An 18,637-nucleotide genomic window follows, 5' to 3' on the forward strand; every position below is an offset into this window, starting at 1 on the left:
CTACAAATATGACAGTTATGCTCTTATGCCTACAATTAAAAACTGTTCACTGTTCTGATAATGTATTTGAAAACTACAGCACTCTTTTGATTAAAGTATGATCCTGATAAAAATTGCTTTATTTTGTCAAAAAGGAATGGTACACTCTTTAATTAAAAAAATGACAAATCTCTTATCAGTTATTCCCTTTATATATAATTCCTGCTCCAAACATAATGCCTAAATAGATAATCTTGATCCGAAGATAACATTTCTCCTGTTATCTATGCTTCTAATGCTTAGTCCATTTGTTCATGTGACTGCACTGCTACATTTCACCTAAAGACAGCCACCCATTAGAAGCCTACATTCAAATAATCAGATTATTTATTAAAATGTTTTTGTTATATTGATTTATATTTAGTTTCTGAATGAATAATTTAAGAGTGTTACTCAAATAATCCAGTTTTGTTATCTGATATTTCCTGCAGTTATTTGTGAACAAAATAACAGCATCATAACTTCCAGAATATCGCACCCACTAGTTATCTGGGGCACCTTCACTCACAATCAAATGCTGACCAACAAATATACTCTGTAACTTAAGTACTGCAAACCAACTTTTCGGAAGGAGCATATAAATATTATATTTGGCTTACTCAGGTGACATTTTAATCCTTTATTTACCAAAGATACCTAAACTATTATGAATCTTTCCACCGGCCTTGCACACATAACACAGAAAACTTAACAGGAGAGATTGTTAAATTCAATTCAAGACAAATATTTGTCAGTTCTAGGGTTGTTTTCTGTGCTACATTAGCAGAATTATTGAATGGGAAAGCTACAATTGGCATCAGTACCCCTGGGCTAGAAAAGAGAAAATCAGGTAGGGTTCACTGATTAACAATACTGATTGCTATCAAAGTGAATTATCCTGGAATGCGTACATGTGTGGGTATAGAGTGAGGATAGGATTTGACATCGGGAATATCTACCCCCGTCAAATAATTTACCAACACTCATTGTTTCTACTTATACATGAATATCTGTCATTTGGGCAAGGTGCTGGATGCAGCATTCCCAGTCAACAAGACAGAAAGGATTGAGAATTGGAGGGATAAAAACCTACAGAGCAAAGGGATATTGTAGATACTTTCCATCTTTAGTTTTATCTCATCCCAGACTCTCCTGAAGTATTGACTCCTTCAATTGTCTATGGTTTCATGGGTAATTATTCACCTTTAGTATTTCATACAAAGGACCATTCTTCATGTGTGAGTCTTGACCACAGGCACTGACCACATATGGCATTACCTTTGAGTCTGATCCTGAATTTACTCACTGACCATACATGCACGCTCCAAATAAAGGGTCTATGATAGCAATCAGGGATGGGAACATTAGCTGATTTTCCACACCATAGTGGAGGGAGACTGAGGCCAATCACAGCACCCACTACCACATCACGAGCTAAGGACAGCTACCTCGGCACAGACTGGGGACAAAACTTTGGATCAAACTTGTTTGCACAGTTTGAAGTCAGAGGGTTTATCTCTGAGGTAGTGACATGGGTTGGAATATTATACCTTAACACCATAGATTTCTTAAGTTTGTTAATTTCATATTTCCTTTTCTTTCAGAAATGGCAGTATCAGAATAACAAAACATGTGTTGAATTCCATGCTGGTATTTTTATTTTTCTCAGAATAGTAAGCAAGTTTATTGTTCTTAGTTTGCTCAGGCCGGCACATTAAGGCAAGTTATTCACTTTTTTTTATATAGGACATAGAATGATATCAGTGATTTAGTATCTCCTAAGTATTCTCAAGCAAGGATGAAAGCTCAACATGTAAAATATTTGCAAAAATTAAGATCGGATAAAAAGTTTAACTTCATCAAATATACATTGTCTTGTTCTGTTTATACTGTCTCAGAACAATCACAGAATAATGAGACACAGCCATAATATATCCCATCTGTTATAGGGAAACATATGTACTAAGAATACTCAATGTCATTGTGCAATGTCACTGGGCATTGCTGACAAGGCATATAGTACTCTGATAAAATCCTGGAGCAAAGAAGAGGCAAAATACTTGTCCTTTACAATTTTGTTAGTTTCAAATTCCTCACTTTAATTCATTGCATTTTAGGGACACAAACAACCTTGAGCCAAGAAATGAGGTCACATTTATAATGTGAACTACCTGGTGTGAAGAAGCTGCTATGATCAAACTGACAACAATAAACTGCAAAAGCGCTGTATAGTTTTCAAAATCTATGAATTCTTTTTTCAGTGTTTTCTTTGCAACTTGTTTTAGGGTTATATTTTCTAGCAATCAGGTAGCAGACAAAAGACAGCAATTGGACAAAGGACTCAAATCCAGATATGGGCACTTCATTCATCAAGACCAGGATTTCGGAATTTGAATCTATAAGTATTCCCTTCCAGCAAGACTATGTTTCACTCAAATTGTTAATATTTTTTGAAATTACACAATGATATGATCAGTTAATTGGCTCACATATGACAGTTCCTTGCTGGAGATGTCCAAGTGTCGGGTAACACAATGCAAACAAAAACAGGAATACACTTCCACATATCACCATCTTAGATCTCTAGTAAGGCATGAAAATATCTTGCCTACATTAAACTTGCAGCAGAAAGAGAGGTAACAGCCTGACAATATAAAAGAGATTAGTTTATTGTGACCAGTTGAAAATTTGCCCTGCTGTCCAAATCTCACTATTACAAGACATACTGCACACGGATGACAGAACACCAGTAGAACTGCAAGTATTTGAAAGGTGAAGATTAAAATAGCAGAATTAAAATAGTGGCACAAAACCCAACTGCCTTATTCAGACCTGCCACTGAGGCTTTCGCAATCCTTCAATGTGATTGGTAAAGGAGATACACAGTTGTTTGCCATGTTCACTTACATTTCAAGTGTTTCCTAAAGGTTGTTACACCAATCCCATCTTACACTCCCAGCAACTTGCCACGCAAAATAACATAGAAATTAAACAGGCAAGGGCAAGTCTACTTTATGGCAGGTGCCATTTGTTGACTGTACATGAATTCTTGGCTATTAAGATCAATAGAAAAATAGAAATATAATAGAAAAATTCAGCAGAGACTAGCAACATATAAGCTTGGGCTGACAGGTGACAGGTAGCAATCATGTAATGCAAATGCCAGACAATGGCCATCTCCAAAAAGAAAAGGCCTAGTGTGTTGCTTGTAAAGAGCTAGGAACTAAGTGTTATGTGAATATACATCACAGGATGCCATATTCACTGTTGCATTGGAGTCATGTGCCAAGCAATAATGTCTATTAGTCTACCACCCACATGGAGAGATGCTAATGAAGTCTTAGCATTTTTGAGTCAAAAGTGTATTTATTTCTAACTTATGGGAACCAGAAGACATAACAAGGCCCAACCAGCTCCCTTTGATCTTTAACAGCTCTAGCAATACTGGTACCACCACCAGTAACTTCCTGGAGATTACCAGTGACCAAAAGCTTCCATTGGACCTGTCATACCAACACCGTAGCTGCAAGAGCAGGGAAGACACTGGGTATTCCACAACAAGTGGCTCACCTCCTGATCCCTCATCCATCTTTACCATTTGCAACATGAGTTGGAATACTCATGTTGGATGAGTACAGCCACAATGACAATGATACCGCAAAATCATTCAGAACAAAAAGATGTGTTTAATCAGTGCTCTACCATTGGATTCAAATCCACTTATCCACCATTGGCACATTATGGCTGCAGTACATCTGCAGAATGCACTACAGCAACTCACCAAGCTTACTTTGACAGCATCTCTCATTCTGCAATCCTTCCATCAAAAAGGACAGAACAGTAATGTTAAGAGAGCATCATCACTTTCTGTTCCCTTCCAAGTTACACATCATCTTTCCATGGATAGATTCCACCATTTCTTCATTGTCACTGTATCAAAATCCTGGAATCCTGGAATCAAACACCATTATGACAGTATCATCACCAAACGGACTGAAGAAAGTCAAGGTTAGAGCCCATGGGCTGAACACAATGAGAGTTGGGCAATAAATGTAGGTTTGCCACCAACATCCACATCCTGAAAACATATATTAAAATATAAACTCATGCTTATCAAAGTGCATTTATGGACAGAAAATAGTGAAAGCAGATTAAGGAACTAATTCAAAATTATATTTAAAGAACCGTGTATACACTTGTAATAAATTTATGTTAAACTCATGTTCCTCAGAATGGAATACTACTAAGGTTTTTAAAGTTTTACTTACATTTGTTGTAAACATTTCAGAAAAGCAGCAATTATATAGCATTTTTCTTATCTTCAGAACACTCCAAACCCCTTGTATATGAACAGACAAAAGCAATGGACAGGATAAGATCCATTGGTCCATCCACTCTGTCCCACACAGTTATGATGATTAATGTGCCATAATATAGACTGCCTATTCATCCTGAGCTATGTAGTCTCCTGAGAGAACCAAAAAGCCAGACTAAATCCAGGCCAAATATGAGGAAACATAGGGAAAATTCTTCTCCAAGTCTTTTAGATGATCAAAATGAATTCATGGATCACCTTGGCCTAGATTTACATCACCTACCTCTTGTTGTGGTGATCTCCATCCAACCTAGGATAGGTTCAGCTTTCTTGTTGCTGAATACAGAATCAGCACTTCCTGCCTGAGTCAGCACCCTGTTTCAAATCCCACTGTACTCAGGGCAAAGGTATACCTAACACCAATCCCAGTTTTATGCATGCATAACTTGTAAGTATGGCCTTAGTCCTCCCTAACCCTATTCAGTTAACATAATTGGTCTACAGGGACAATCCAGTTCCTTCGTTATTCAATAAACACTGATTAAATCACCCCTAAGTCTATGCTTTTCTAAAGTATACAGACCCACTTCTTTGAGCCTATATGGGTAACTAATATGTTTAAATTGAGAATTAAACTGGCTTTATAGCCGATGAATTACCTTCGAAGTGGAGTCACTGCTGCTTTGCGGATGAACTGGCAGTCAGTTTTGCAAAAGGCAAGGTTCCACCAGCAACAATTGAGATTAAATACTAGTTAATCACTTTTAAGTTCTTTGTTCAGGTAGGGATTTAGCCAAGACATTGGGATGAACTGCCTGCTGTTCTTCAAATAGGGCAATGGGATTTTTTACATTAATCTGAATGGACAGATGTGGCCTTGATATAGCTTCTCATTTAAAATTATGGCGCCTCCAGCAATGAAACACTCTTCCAAGTGCTGAAGGTTATGTGTTGAGGTCCTAGAGTGTAGCTTGAATCCACGACTTTCTGACTCAACTAAGCCAAGCTGAAACTTAAGGGTACTTTTTGAAATAACTTTTCTGTTGTTACTATTATTGTGTGGCAAGGAAATGGGAGACAAATTAAGCATATAGTCTAAGGAATGGTTTAGTCTAAGATGGATTTTTGACACATACCTTATTTTGAAACCAATAAAAACCCATTATTAATAGATGTTATAATATATGAAACAAACTTCTCCATATCATTTACAAGTTATGTGAACAACAGGAACTGTGTATATGCCCCGATGAACTCCACTACTTATCACTATCACATGGTCAGAACATGCTTTTATTTATTCTCATTTCTGCTTTCTATTGCTAAAACACTTTTTATTAATTCATTTCCTATTACTCCCATTACTTTTAATCACCCTTATTAGCTTCACATGTGGAATGAGAACAAATACCTGCTGAAAATCCAAGTAGAGCATATTCCCTGTGTTTGTCTTGTCTAACAGAGTGCATATCTCCATTGGCAGGGTCCATTGACAGAATTTCAAAAGGAGTTTGTAAACAATCCCCTCAGAGAAAAGAATGTACTTTTTTTAAACTGTGTTCTAGAAAATAGATACTTAAACAGCATCTGTCTTCCTGTAGGAGTTAAATAAATACATTTATTTCCCTCATGTAAATGAATAATTAAATCTGTCCATGTAATTTGGGAGAGAAGTTCCTTACTTTTACTGTCCACCCATTGAGGGGATTTTTGTGATGAAGGTCAAGAAACACCATATATACTTGTGTAAAATTTGAGTTTCTAAGACTAAACATTTAACCAAAAAGCAGGGGTCAACTTTTACACAAGTAATAGTTTTGTGGGGTTGAAATTCACCCTCTCCCATCATCACGCTATCCAGAGTTGCCAGAGGTCGGAGACTGTTCCCACCAACCCCACCCCCAAAAGTAGCACAGAAGGATCCAAAAAACATTTTTAGTATTGAATTTTTGTTTATAAGTAAGTAATAACCTCCACTGAGACAAACATTAATTTGTGTATACTAATTCCATCAGGTTTATCAAATTCACCAAAAACAAAAGCCATATATACAAATGTATACAATTTCAGTCAATTTGTTTCATAGCACAGAAAAAGAATACTACTTAGTAGCAGAGCATCACTGAACATGCATTAAAGTCCATGCAAATCACACTCCTCCTCACCTTCAGAATCAAATAACACATCCCAATTTGCTGCTTGAATGGATCTTCTCATATGGATCATCAAGATTATCTTCATCAGTAATTATGTCGCCATTGCCCATATCATTCCACAAATAATCATCTTCTGTGTCATCCAGTGCATTGCATATCCCACATTTCTTAAATGATTTGACAACAATCTCCATTCTGATTTCATGTCAGCCTCTAGGACCTATTCACACAGGGTTGCTGATGTCAGAGCTTATACGCTGCTTCCCTTAGTGAATGTCTTCTCTCCTCCAAGCATCCAATCATTCCACTTTCTTCTCATGCTATCCTTGAAGAGTGTCTTTAGAGAGACATCCACTGGTTGAAAGAGGTTGGTTAAACCACTGGAAATCACTGCAGTACCACTGTTTTGCAGTCTAACCTCAGCAGCAAACTCAACAAGAAGGTGTGATATAAACGTGTTCCAGATGAGAAATTTTTACGTAATCCTCCTGATCAAAAACCCCATTCTTTCCTCAGCCATATTTTCAAGCCACCTTCATCCATCCATCCTTTATTGTGAACGTGGATGACTACTCCTTTTAGGAATTGCTGTTTTGGGAAGGTTTTCTTTTGAATATTACCAGCTGGCTTTAACTTTGTACTGTCGGAAATACATGGCAGTACAACAGTGAATCTATTGTTTTCATGGCTAGTTGTCTTCACTAACTCGGTTTTCTCTCCAACTTTGCTCACTGTTTGGCTGGCATGTCAAAATTCATGGGAGTCTCTCATTTATGTTCCCAATACAGGCCAATCTGTATCCATTCTTTTGTAGATGTTTGATTATAAACTACTGAAATATGATAAGTCTGTTGGGCTTATATATGAGACATGAAAAATGAATTGACCTGACGCCATGAGACTTCATGGGGTCCAGAGCTGATGTTGAGGACTCCCAGAGCAACCTCCTCCTGACTGTATACCATTGTGCTGCCACCTCTGGGTCTGTCCTGCCAGTGGGACAGAGCATACTCAGAGATGATGATGTGGGTGTCTAGGACAAAATCTGTAAGGTATGATTCCGTGAGGATGACTATGTCAGGCTATTGCTTGACTAGTCTGTGAGACAGCTCTCCCAGTTTTGGCACTGGCCTCACAAGGACTTTACAGGATTGAACAAAGCTGAGTTTGTTGTTGTTGTTTCTGGCACCTTATGCTGGGTGGTTCAATTCCATTTAGGCTTTTCAGTGGATTGGTACAACTGAGTGGCTTGCTCAGCCATTTCAGAGAGCAATTAAGAGTCAACCACATTGCTGTAGTCTGGAGTCACATGTAGGCCAGACCAGGAAAGACAGCAGATTTAGTGAACTAGATGGATTTTTATGACAATCAACAATGATTTCATTTTAATTCCAGATTTTTTTTATTGAATTCAATTTTTACCATCTTCTGTCATGGGACTTGAACCCAGGTCCCCAGAGCATTAACCTGCCTCTCTGGATTATTAGTCCAGCGACAATACTACTACGCCACCACCTCCTCTCATTGGTGGGAGGAGGGGCGGGGGGGGTTGGTGGTGCTGCTGGTAGCGTCCATGATTTCAGTGACAGCAAGGCCATCCTGCTGCTTCCAGAGGGACAGAGAGCTATTTCAAGGGCTGCTTGTTCTCAATGCTGCTGGTGATGCATATGCAGGTGGCCCAAAAGTGCAAGTCCAGGACTCCATTGACACATATATCAAAGGAGCCTGTGCTCAAAGATGCCAGCCAAATAGGAGTCCAACAGGGGCCCGCTGAACAAACACTTATCTATCATGTCAAAACACCATCAGTACACTGGGTCCCCAACTTACGCTGCTAAAACTGGTTCCCTTATGACAATGGTAGAATTGTAGTCAATTGGGCAGATTCTACAGCACCAGAGGCCCTTGCATATTACATAACGCAATGAAGGCAATTTACCTCTATCTTGAATTATAGTGTATGTCACAGTTTACATTTCTTTAGCCATCAGTGGTTTTATGTCGACGTAAGTGAATTTTTGCAGTTTACGTTGCTTATTATGCTTTAGCCAACACTCTATTACATCTTAGATTAGCCCAGATCAATTGTACATTACCTCACATCACAGATATACTTGTAGTGTACTACAATTTATATTGTTCCAGTACTATAATACATTACACATTAATTTGTATTTTTTACATCATACCACTAGTATGTTGTTTTATATTACAGTTTAGATTGCTCCATATCAGCAGCATATTACAATATATATTACTTTACATTGCTACATGCTACCAATACATTACTCAATTTTTGCAGTTTATATTTCTCCACATTGTAGTATTTTACAGTATATATGACTTTACAGTGTTGCATACAGGGGAGATGGTGACCCACTGGTAATGTGGCTGGACAAATAATCCACAGACTCAGGTTAATGTACAGGAGGCATGATTTCAAATCCCACCATGAGAGTTGGTGAGTTTAATTCAATTAATTAATTAAAAGCTAGTCTTGATAGTGATGCCATGAAACCATCATCAGTTGTCATAAAAATCCATCTGATTCACTAATGTCCTTTATGGAAGGAAATCTGTGTCCACTCCTGGTCTGGCCTACATCTGACTCCAGATCCACAGCAATATGGTTAATCCTGAAGTGGCCTAGCAAGACATTCAGTTCAAGGGAAATTACCCTTCAAGGGTAATTTTAAATTATGGACAGTAAATACTTGAGTAATGGCCAATCTTGTGTGAATGTCAAACCCTGACTTTTGGCCAAAAATCCTGCTGATTACCACGTACCACCCTCCCTCAATGAATCAGTACTCCTCCATGTTGAACACCGCTTGGAGGAAGCACTGAAGGTGGCAAGGGCACAGAATGTACTTTGGGCGGGGGACTTCAATGTCCATCACTGAGTGGCTCAGTACCACCACTACTGACAGAGCTGGCTGAGTCCTAAAGGACATAGCTGCTAGACTGGGTCTGCACCACATGTGTGGGAACCAATAAGAGGGAAAAACATACTTGACCTCAACCTCACCAACTTGTCTGCCACAGATGCATCTGTCCAAAACAGTATCAGTAGGAGTGACCACAGCATAGTCCTTGTGGAGACGAAGTCCTGTCTTCACATTGAGGATACCCTCCATCGCGTTGTGTGGCACTACCACTGTGCTAAATGGGATAGATTTCAAACAGATCTAGCAACTCAAGACTGGGCATCCATGAGGCACTGTGGGCCATTAGCAGCAGCAGAATTGTACTCAAACACAATCTGTAACCTCATGGCCCAGCATATCCCCCACTCTACCATTACCATCAAGCCAGGGGATCAACCCTGGTTCAATGAACAGTGCAGGAGGACATGCCAGGAGCAGCACCAGGCATCCCTAAAAATGAGATGTAAACTTGGTGAAGCTGCAACACAGGACTACTTGCGTGCCAAACAGCATAAGCAGCAAGTCACAGACAGAGCTAAGCGATCCCACAACCAACAGATCAGATCTAAGCTCTGCAGTCCTGTCACATCCAGTCGTGAATGGTGATGGACAATTAAACAACTCACTGGAGGAGGAGGCTCCACAAATATCCCCATCCTCAAGGATGGGGGAGCCCAGCACATCAGTGCAAAAGACAAGGCTGAAGCATTCACAATAAACTTTAGCCAGAAGTGCCAAGTGGATGATCCATCTCGGCCTTCTCTGGACGTTCCCAGTATGCCAAATGTCACTCTTCAGTCAATTCGATTCACTCCACATGATGTTGAGAAATGCACTGAACACATTGGATACTGCAAAGTCTGTGGGCCCTGTTAACATTCTGGCAGGTAGCACTGAAGACCTGTGCTCCAGATCTTGCTGTGCCCATAGTTGTTAGGAAATAGAGACAGCTGAAGTAAGTTATATTGGTATTGGTGGGGGTTAAGAATGAGTTTTAGCTTTAACGTTTACGTTTGATTTGTATTTCTGTATCTGTGTGTTAAGGAAAGGTCAAGTTGAGTTTTAGGGTGGAATCGTCCCAGATTTGCACTAAGTGCAGTAGTGGGTGGGTGAAACGATGTTTTACCTGTCAGCTGTGATGGTGGGTTTTCAAATCATTCACGCCAGCACTCTTTCGCCTACCACACCATCACCACGCTGCTTCAGCACACCGGATGCTGTATTTAAAGTCTAGCAGTGTGCTCACATCTCAGTGCTTCTGGCCCACGACTGCTGCAGGGAAGATGTTCACAAAAGGCAAAAAGACTGCAGCCCCCAGGTTTAATGATGTGTCATTGAAATGCCTTATGGATGCCATGGACGCCTGCATGATATCCTCTAGCTGCAGGATGGGCAATGGTGTGACCAACCCGGCTTGGGGGGTGGTGGCAGTGGTGGTCAGTGCTAATGCCCTTCAGAAGAGGACAGCCACCCAGTGCCACAAGAGGATGAATGATCTCGCCTGTTCAACCAGGGTAAGTCACTCTTCTCATCACTCTCAACTCACACACTCACAAACCCATCACACACCCACAGGGATCTCACTCACTGTCAGTGCGAGGGACATCACCATTCACTGTCTCACACTCACTGTCATTGTCCTCATCCTGTCCATGGGACCACTCACCACCCACACAGGCCAGGCACATTTATCATCTGGCCTGACAGGCATCCTGCTTACACGGTCCCCATCTCTATTCATACAGGACAAGCTGGCACACAACAAGAGGGAGAGGTCACAGATTGGCTGAGGAATCCCTGAAATCAAGATCCTCACAGACTTTGAAAACAGAGCCATCCAGCTGGCCGGCGATGACTGGGATCGGTCCTGTGCTGATGGTGAGGTTGGTGCTGCTCTACCAAGTGAGGGTCCAGCAGTGCAACGTCCATCAGACAACCATGCTGTGAGTGATGTGTCCTGTTTCACAGGCCCCTGCCATGCACTGATTATCTCCCCTTGCTTTCACAGGCACATCTGGGAAACAGCCGACAGAGTCCATGACCTAGGGCCTCCAATCAAGCCCCGAAGAAACCTCTGAAGAGGAATCTGAAGGCCCCCTCCCTGAACTCCCATCACAGCGTCACCCACACCCTCCACCAGCACAGAGACACACACCTCGGTGGGACTAAACTTCAGAGTAGCCTTGGGATCACAATCTGGTAAGCACATCGCACTTTCTGATCCACAGCTTGGGGGGTGGGGGCGGGGGGGTGGTGGTGGTGCAGGGACTTCCCAGGTCCCCGGCACTCAGAGGACGGCTGGAGGCCAGAAATTTGCTGAGTCCGAGTCAGATGACGACCCTCTGGACCCGGTCATGTCACAGTTGCTGGAGCTGTAAAGACAAACACAGGAATATCAGGAAAGGATGTCCGCTGCACTCCTCAGATTGCAAGGCACAATGGAGGAGTCCGTCAGCCTTCAGGCTGAGGTGATAGCGCCGGCATTGCAACGCACCGAGGTCAAAACTGGTAAGGTGGTGGCTGCCATGGAGACCTTGGTTCAGAATGTCGCTTCTGTGCTGCTGCACGGGCTCAACTCCATCACTACTGCCATAGTTGGCCTCCAACAGTGTGTATGTGAGAGGGGTGCAGGGCAGCTCGATCTCACTCCAGCCACCCCTTTGCCTCAAGGAATCAGCTATGGGTCCTCGGGCACCCATAGAGAGGAGGGTCAGCAGGTGTACCTCCTGGGGCCATCCATCCAGGTGACTCCACGAGGTGCACAGCCCATCTGAATCCCCTCTTCCTCTGACCTCAGCAGCTCCAGCTCCACAGGCCGAGGAGGGTGTCACTGCCACACAGCAGGCCGGGGCCCTCCAGGTCTCAGCTCTCCAGAGGACGCCCGTCGAGGTTATCATAGGGACGGTGTAGTAGTCATCAAGCTGCCCACACCTCCTCTGTGGATGTCCAGGGAGCATCAAGATGTAATGGTAGAGTTAGGAAAGTTAAGAAGATGTAACTCTTTTGAGTCAAAACAATTAAACTAAATTAACAAAATCAGGGACAAAGTGAAAAGCAGCCCCTTAAAGGGAAACTGCAAAAACAAAAGACAAAATTTAAAGGAAACTTACAAACATCAAATCAAAACATGGTTAAGGGGGTCAATAAAACACCCCAGTCCCCGCAGTGCCCACTGAGTATGGAAGGCCTTGACGGTGCCGCAGACACCACGTGCTCCCTCTCCAGGGACACCTGGACGTGAACATAGCCGTGGAAAAGGGGCAGGCAGTCGGGTTGGACAACCCCCCTCGATCGCCCACTGCCTGGACCTGTTAATGGCCAACTTGGCCAGGCCCAGGAGCAGGTTCACGAGGAAGCCCTCCTCCCTCCCAGAACCCCCGCCCCCACCCCACCCCCCCACCCCCCCCACCGTACCGGGTGTCCATAGATCAGGAGCGTGGTGCTGAAGTGCAAACAAAACATCAATAAAAGGTTTTTGAAATAACTGGAAAGGGATTGCAGCCTACAACATCCTACAGAAACGTGGTCCACGGACTCCACAAGGCCGTAAAATGTGAAGGTCTCGGTTGTATGGGACTGCTGCGTGCAACACCCTCCACCCCAGGTCCCCCATGGAAATTGGGAGGACACCTCTGTAGAGGGCCCCCCAACGGGGATCTCTGCCTCTGTAAGGCAACAAGGCAGCCAGAGCGTGTCCGGGCAGCGGACAAGGGCAAGGAAGTGAAGGGTGTGCAGCAGCAGCCCGAGGTGTGGAGGCGAGCATCAAGATGTAGTGGTAGAGTTAGGAAAGTTAAGAAGATGTAACAAAACCCCTCCACACCTCGAGACCCAGTATAACGTCAAGGCTGAGCATGACTGTCCTAAGGTCTTGAATGGTCTTGGCCGTGAGCTGGATGTCCATGGATATGCGACGCACCAACTCCTGTGGAATCATCCAGCCCACTCCTCCGCCGTCCAGCACGTCCCCGATCCTGGTCACCCTGGCAGCCACAGCCCTCCTCTCCGCCCGCCACTGAAAAGGACGGAGGGGCGGATTCCTGAGCAGCGGCTCTGACGATAGCTGCTCCTCCTGACGGGGGAGAGCTGCGTCGCGAGGTGACCATGTTCCAGACTTTGATCAGGTCCTGGTTAAAGACGGGCAACGCCTGCAAGGAGCCATCAAGGCCCCTCTGCTCTATAAACAGGAGCTGCACGTCATAATTCAGGCCGTGCACCTGACGGAAGAAATACGTTGCCAGGGCAACTATCTCATCTGGAGCGGCGTTGGAGGAGGGACGGAGGAGGAGGGGCTGCGGGAGGAGGGGCTGGGGGAGCAGCGGCGGGGGGAGAAGGGGCGGGGGAGGAGGGGCTGGGGGAGGAGGGGCGGGGAGAAGAGGGGCAGGGGAGGAGGGGCTGGGATAGGAGGGGCGGGGAGGAGGGGCGGGGGAGGAGGGGCGGGGAAGAAGGGGCGGGGGAGGAGGGGCGGGGATAGGAGGGGCGGGGGAGGAGGGGCGGGGGAGGAGGGGCGGGGATAGGAGGGGCGGGGAGGAGGGGCTGGGGAAGAAGGGGCGGGGGAGGAGGGGCGGGGATAGGAGGGGCGGGGAGGAGGGGCTGGGGAAGAAGGGGCGGGGGAGGAGGGGCTGGGATAGGAGGGGCGGGGAGGAGGGGCTGGGGGAGGAGGGGCTGGGATAGGAGGGGCGGGGAGGAGGGGCTGGGGGAGGAGCAGCGGGGAGAAGAGGGGCAGGGGAGGAGGGGCTGGGGGAGGAGCAGCGGGGAGAAGAGGGGCAGGGGAGGAGGGGCTGGGATAGGAGGGGCGGGGAGGAGGGGCGGGGGAGGAGGGGCTGGGAGGAGGGGCTGGGGGAGGAGCAGCGGGGAGAAGAGGGGCAGGGGAGGAGGGGCTGGGATAGGAGGGGCGGGGAGGAGGGGCTGGGGGAGGAGGGGCTGGGGGAGGAGGGGCGGGGGAGAAGAGGGGCAGGGGAGGAGGGGCTGGGATAGGAGGGGCGGGGAGGAGGGGCGGGGGAGGAGGGGCTGGGAGGAGGGGCTGGGGGAGGAGGAGAGGAGAAGAGGGGCAGGGGAGGAGGGGCTGGGATAGGAGGGGCGGGGAGGAGGGGCTGGGATAGGAGGGGCGGGGAGGAGGGGCGGGGAGGAGGGGCTGGGGAAGAAGGGGCGGGGGAGGAGGGGCGGGGATAGGAGGGGCGGGGAGGAGGGGGGGAGGAGGGGCTGGGGAGGAGGGGCTGGGGAGGAGCGCTGGGGAGAGAGGGGCAGGGGAGGAGGGGCTGGGGGAGGAGGGGCAGGGGAGGAGGGGCTGGGGGAGGAGGGGCGGGGATAGGAGGGGCGGGGAGAGAGGGGCAGGGGAGCAGCAGCGGGGAGAAGGGGAGGGGGAGGAGGGGCTGGGAGGAGGGGCTGGGGAAGGAGCAGCGGGGAGAAGGGGCGGGGGAGGAGGGGCTGGGAGGAGGGGCTGGGGAGGAGGGGCTGGGGGAGGAGGGGCGGGGGAGGAGGGGCGGGGAAGGAGGGCGGGGGAGGAGGGGCGGGGAGGAGGGGCGGGGCGGAGGGGCGGGGAGGAGGGGCTGGGGAGGAGGGGCTGGGAGGAGGGGCAGGGGGAGGAGGGGCTGGGATAGGAGGGGCGGGACGGAGGGGCGGGGAGGAGGGGCAGGGGGAGGAGGGGCTGGGAAGAAGGGGCGGGGGGAGAAGGGGCGGGGGAGGAGGGGCTGGGGAAGGAGCAGCGGGGAGAAGAGGGGCAGGGGAGGAGGGGCTGGGATAGGAGGGGCGGGGAGGAGGGGCTGGGGGAGGAGGGGCTGGGATAGGAGGGGCTGGGGGAGGGGGGCGGGGAGAAGAGGGGCAGGGGAGGAGGGGCTGGGGAGGAGGGGCTGGGGGAGCAGCGGCGGGGGGAGAAGGGGCGGGGGAGGAGGGGCTGGGAGGAGGGGCTGGGGGAGCAGCGGCGGGGGAGAAGGGGCGGGGAGGAGGGGCTGGGAGGAGGGGCTGGGGAGGAGGGGCTGGGGGAGGAGGGGCTGGGGGAGGAGCAGCGGGGAGAAGAGGGGCAGGGGAGGAGGGGCTGGGATAGGAGGGGCTGGGGGAGGAGGGGCGGGGAGGAGGGGCGGGGGAGGAGGGGCTGGGGGAGGAGGGGCGGGGAGGAGGGGCTGGGATAGGAGGGGCGGGGGAGGAGGGGCAGGGGGAGGAGGGGCTGGGAGGAGGGGCTGGGATAGGAGGGGCGGGGGCGGAGGGGCGGGGAGGAGGGGCAGGGGAGGAGGGGCTGGGGAGGAGGGGCGGGGAGAGGGGCTGGGATAGGAGGGGCGGGGAGGAGGGGCGGGGAGGAGGGGCGGGGAGGAGGGGCTGGGGAGGAGGGGCTGGGAGGAGGGGCTGGGATGGAGGGGCGGGGCGGAGGGGCGGGAGGAGGGCAGGGGGAGGAGGGGCTGGAAGAAGGGGCGGAGGAGGGGCAGGGGAGGAGGGGCTGGGGAGGAGGGGCTGGGGAGGAGGGGCAGGGGAGGAGGGGCTGGGGAGGAGGGGCTGGGGAGGAGGGGCGGGGAGGAGGGGCTGGGATAGGAGGGGCGGGGAGGAGGGGCTGGGGAGGAGGGGCGGGGGAGGAGGGGCGGGGAGGAGGGGCGGGGAGGAGGGGCTGGGGAGGAGGGGCGGGGAGGAGGGGCGGGGAGGAGGGGCGGGGAGGAGGGGCTGGGGAAGGAGCAGCGGGGAGGAGGGGCGGGGAGGAGGGGCGGGGAGAAGAGGGGCAGGGGAGGAGGGGCGGGGAGGAGGGGCGGGGAGAGGAGGGGCGGGGAGGAGGGGCGGGGGAGGAGGGGCGGGGAGAAGAGGGGCAGGGGAGGAGGGGCGGGGAGGAGGGGCGGGGATAGGAGGGGCGGGGAGGAGGGGCGGGGAGGTGGGGCGGGGAGGAGGGGCTGGGATAGGAGGGGCTGGGATAGGAGGGGCTGGGATAGGAGGGGCGGGGGAGGAGCAGCGGGGAGGAGGGGCGGGGAGGAGGGGCGGGGAGGAGGGGCTGGGGAGGAGGGGCTGGGGAAGGAGCAGCGGGGAGGAGGGGCGGGGAGGAGGGGCGGGGAGGAGGGGCTGGGATAGGAGGGGCTGGGGAAGGAGCAGCGGGGAGAAGAGGGGCAGGGGAGGAGGGGCTGGGATAGGAGGGGCTGGGGAAGGAGCAGCGGGGAGAAGAGGGGCAGGGGAGGAGGGGCGGGGAGAAGAGGGGCAGGGGAGGAGGGGCGGGGAGGAGGGGCTGGGATAGGAGGGGCGGGGAGGAGGGGCGGGGAGAAGAGGGGCAGGGGAGGAGGGGCGGGGAGGAGGGGCGGGGAGGAGGGGCTGGGGAGGAGGGGCGGGGAGGAGGGGCGGGGAGGAGGGGCGGGGAGGAGGGGCGGGGAGGAGGGGCTGGGGAGGAGGGGCGGGGGAGGAGGGGCGGGGGAGGGGGGAAGGGGGGGCATGCCAGCCCCGGCCGATTGGATGGACTTGGCAGCCCTGGGGTGGGGACAGTTCCTCTGCACTTGCCCCACTGGCCCCAACACCACCAACCATCCATGGCCAGAAAACTCTGTCGGTGATCCCCCCCCCTCGAAATCTAAATTGAATCCAAAATCCAAACTCCAGACACTCCTCCCGGGCCAAGAGGATGAATACCTGGCGTCGGGAGGAGTAGACCTGGCAGAGGGTCACGCCCGTGAGGCTGAACGGGATCGGGACAACCCCGGACCTGACCTCCCCCAGTTGATGGAGGTGGGGGAGGGGGAGCTCACTGGGGACAAAGGGCGGACGTTTGAAATGATGACCCTCTGGGCGGTGGCCTCAAGGGGATCCCCCACCGGAAAGGTCCCACCCACAGTGAGCCCCTTTTCTAGGGCCAGGAGCACCGCCCGCTCGGACCTCAGGACAACGACGGCTTTGCCGTACATCTTCGAGGCAGCGACTATGGCTGAAGGGCCAACCACCCTGGTCAAAGCCCTAACGCAGGCCTCAATGGTCATCTCAGGGTGAGTGTAGCTCTTCACCCCCAAGGGCTTTAGTGAGGAGGCAGAAAGGTGATGGGGCCACAGGAGCAGCTGCTCCCGCATAGGTTTCCTTAGGGGAGATCCCACCACCGGTATCAGCATCACCTCCACATTCTCCTGGGAAGGCCCGGCCACAGGCGACTGTCCCGCAGGCATTGGGGCTGAGCTACACCCACCCCCGAGAGATACAAGGAATAATATCCCTCCCCGGGGAGAGGGGGAGAAAGATGGAATAACCTCTCCCTCTGGGATGTTAATAGAGAGGAGAGGGGAGGTGGGAGAGGGGCAAAAGACAGGGAGACACAGGAGGGAAAGGGTAAAGTGTAGGTGGGTGTCTCGCGATGGATTGGAGTGTGGGTGGGGGCCTTGACCATCTTCCAGTAGGGGGAGGGCGATGCCTTCACCAGGCAGCTGGTACTGCCTGGCACACAGGATTGAGGCGTGTTCCTCTTCACCAGGCAGCACCAACTACTGGGCTTAGGCCTAGCGAGAAGTGGTGATGGGGTGAGAGGGGTGGTGGCAAGATTTTAAACAACACACACACACACACACCCTTTTCTCCCCCAAGTCTCGATGGCTCTGCCCTCCCCCTACAAAATACACAGTCTTTCAGTCCAGACACCCACCTAGGATGTTGCGTCCACAATCTTTTGCCTCCTGACCTCCCTGTCCAGTATCAGCAGCAGCAGTTGCTCTCTCTCTGTCTCTCTCTCTCTCTCTCTCTCTCTGTCTCTCTCTCTCCCTCTGCAGGCCTCAGGCTTCAGGCCCTGCAGGCTCCAGGTCCCCAGTAATGGAGGATTTGGGGAAGACGGAACAGGAACAGCCAGAGCCACACAATGGATGTGCAGGACTCCAGCAGCAATCAGCAGAGCAGGAGCACACACAGGAGCAGCACACACCAGCAACCAACGCTCCCCTATTCCCAGCATGCAGATGAGAACAATCTGGGAGAATTCGTTACACAGCCTGGGCACGTGTGTTAATCACCTGTACACAATATTCACTACTGTCAATAAACTCCCAAGAATGTCTCCCTGCCTATGGCTTCTTGTTCTGATGAGCAGTGTTCGTGTCACTCAGAGGTGAAACCTTAGTTTCTGCACAAGATAAAGGCAGGTGTCTCAGTCCAGGGCCTCTTCCCTGTGTCTGTGCAGCCTTCAGACCACAGTGATGGTCCAGCTTCAAACTCCCTGGAAACATTACTGATGCCTGCACCTCGATGATGCTGGTCATTGCTGCCAGAATGTCGTGGGCAGGCATCACAGA

Source organism: Carcharodon carcharias, chromosome 5, assembly GCF_017639515.1.
Source record: "Carcharodon carcharias isolate sCarCar2 chromosome 5, sCarCar2.pri, whole genome shotgun sequence".
Classification (NCBI taxonomy): domain Eukaryota; kingdom Metazoa; phylum Chordata; class Chondrichthyes; order Lamniformes; family Lamnidae; genus Carcharodon; species Carcharodon carcharias.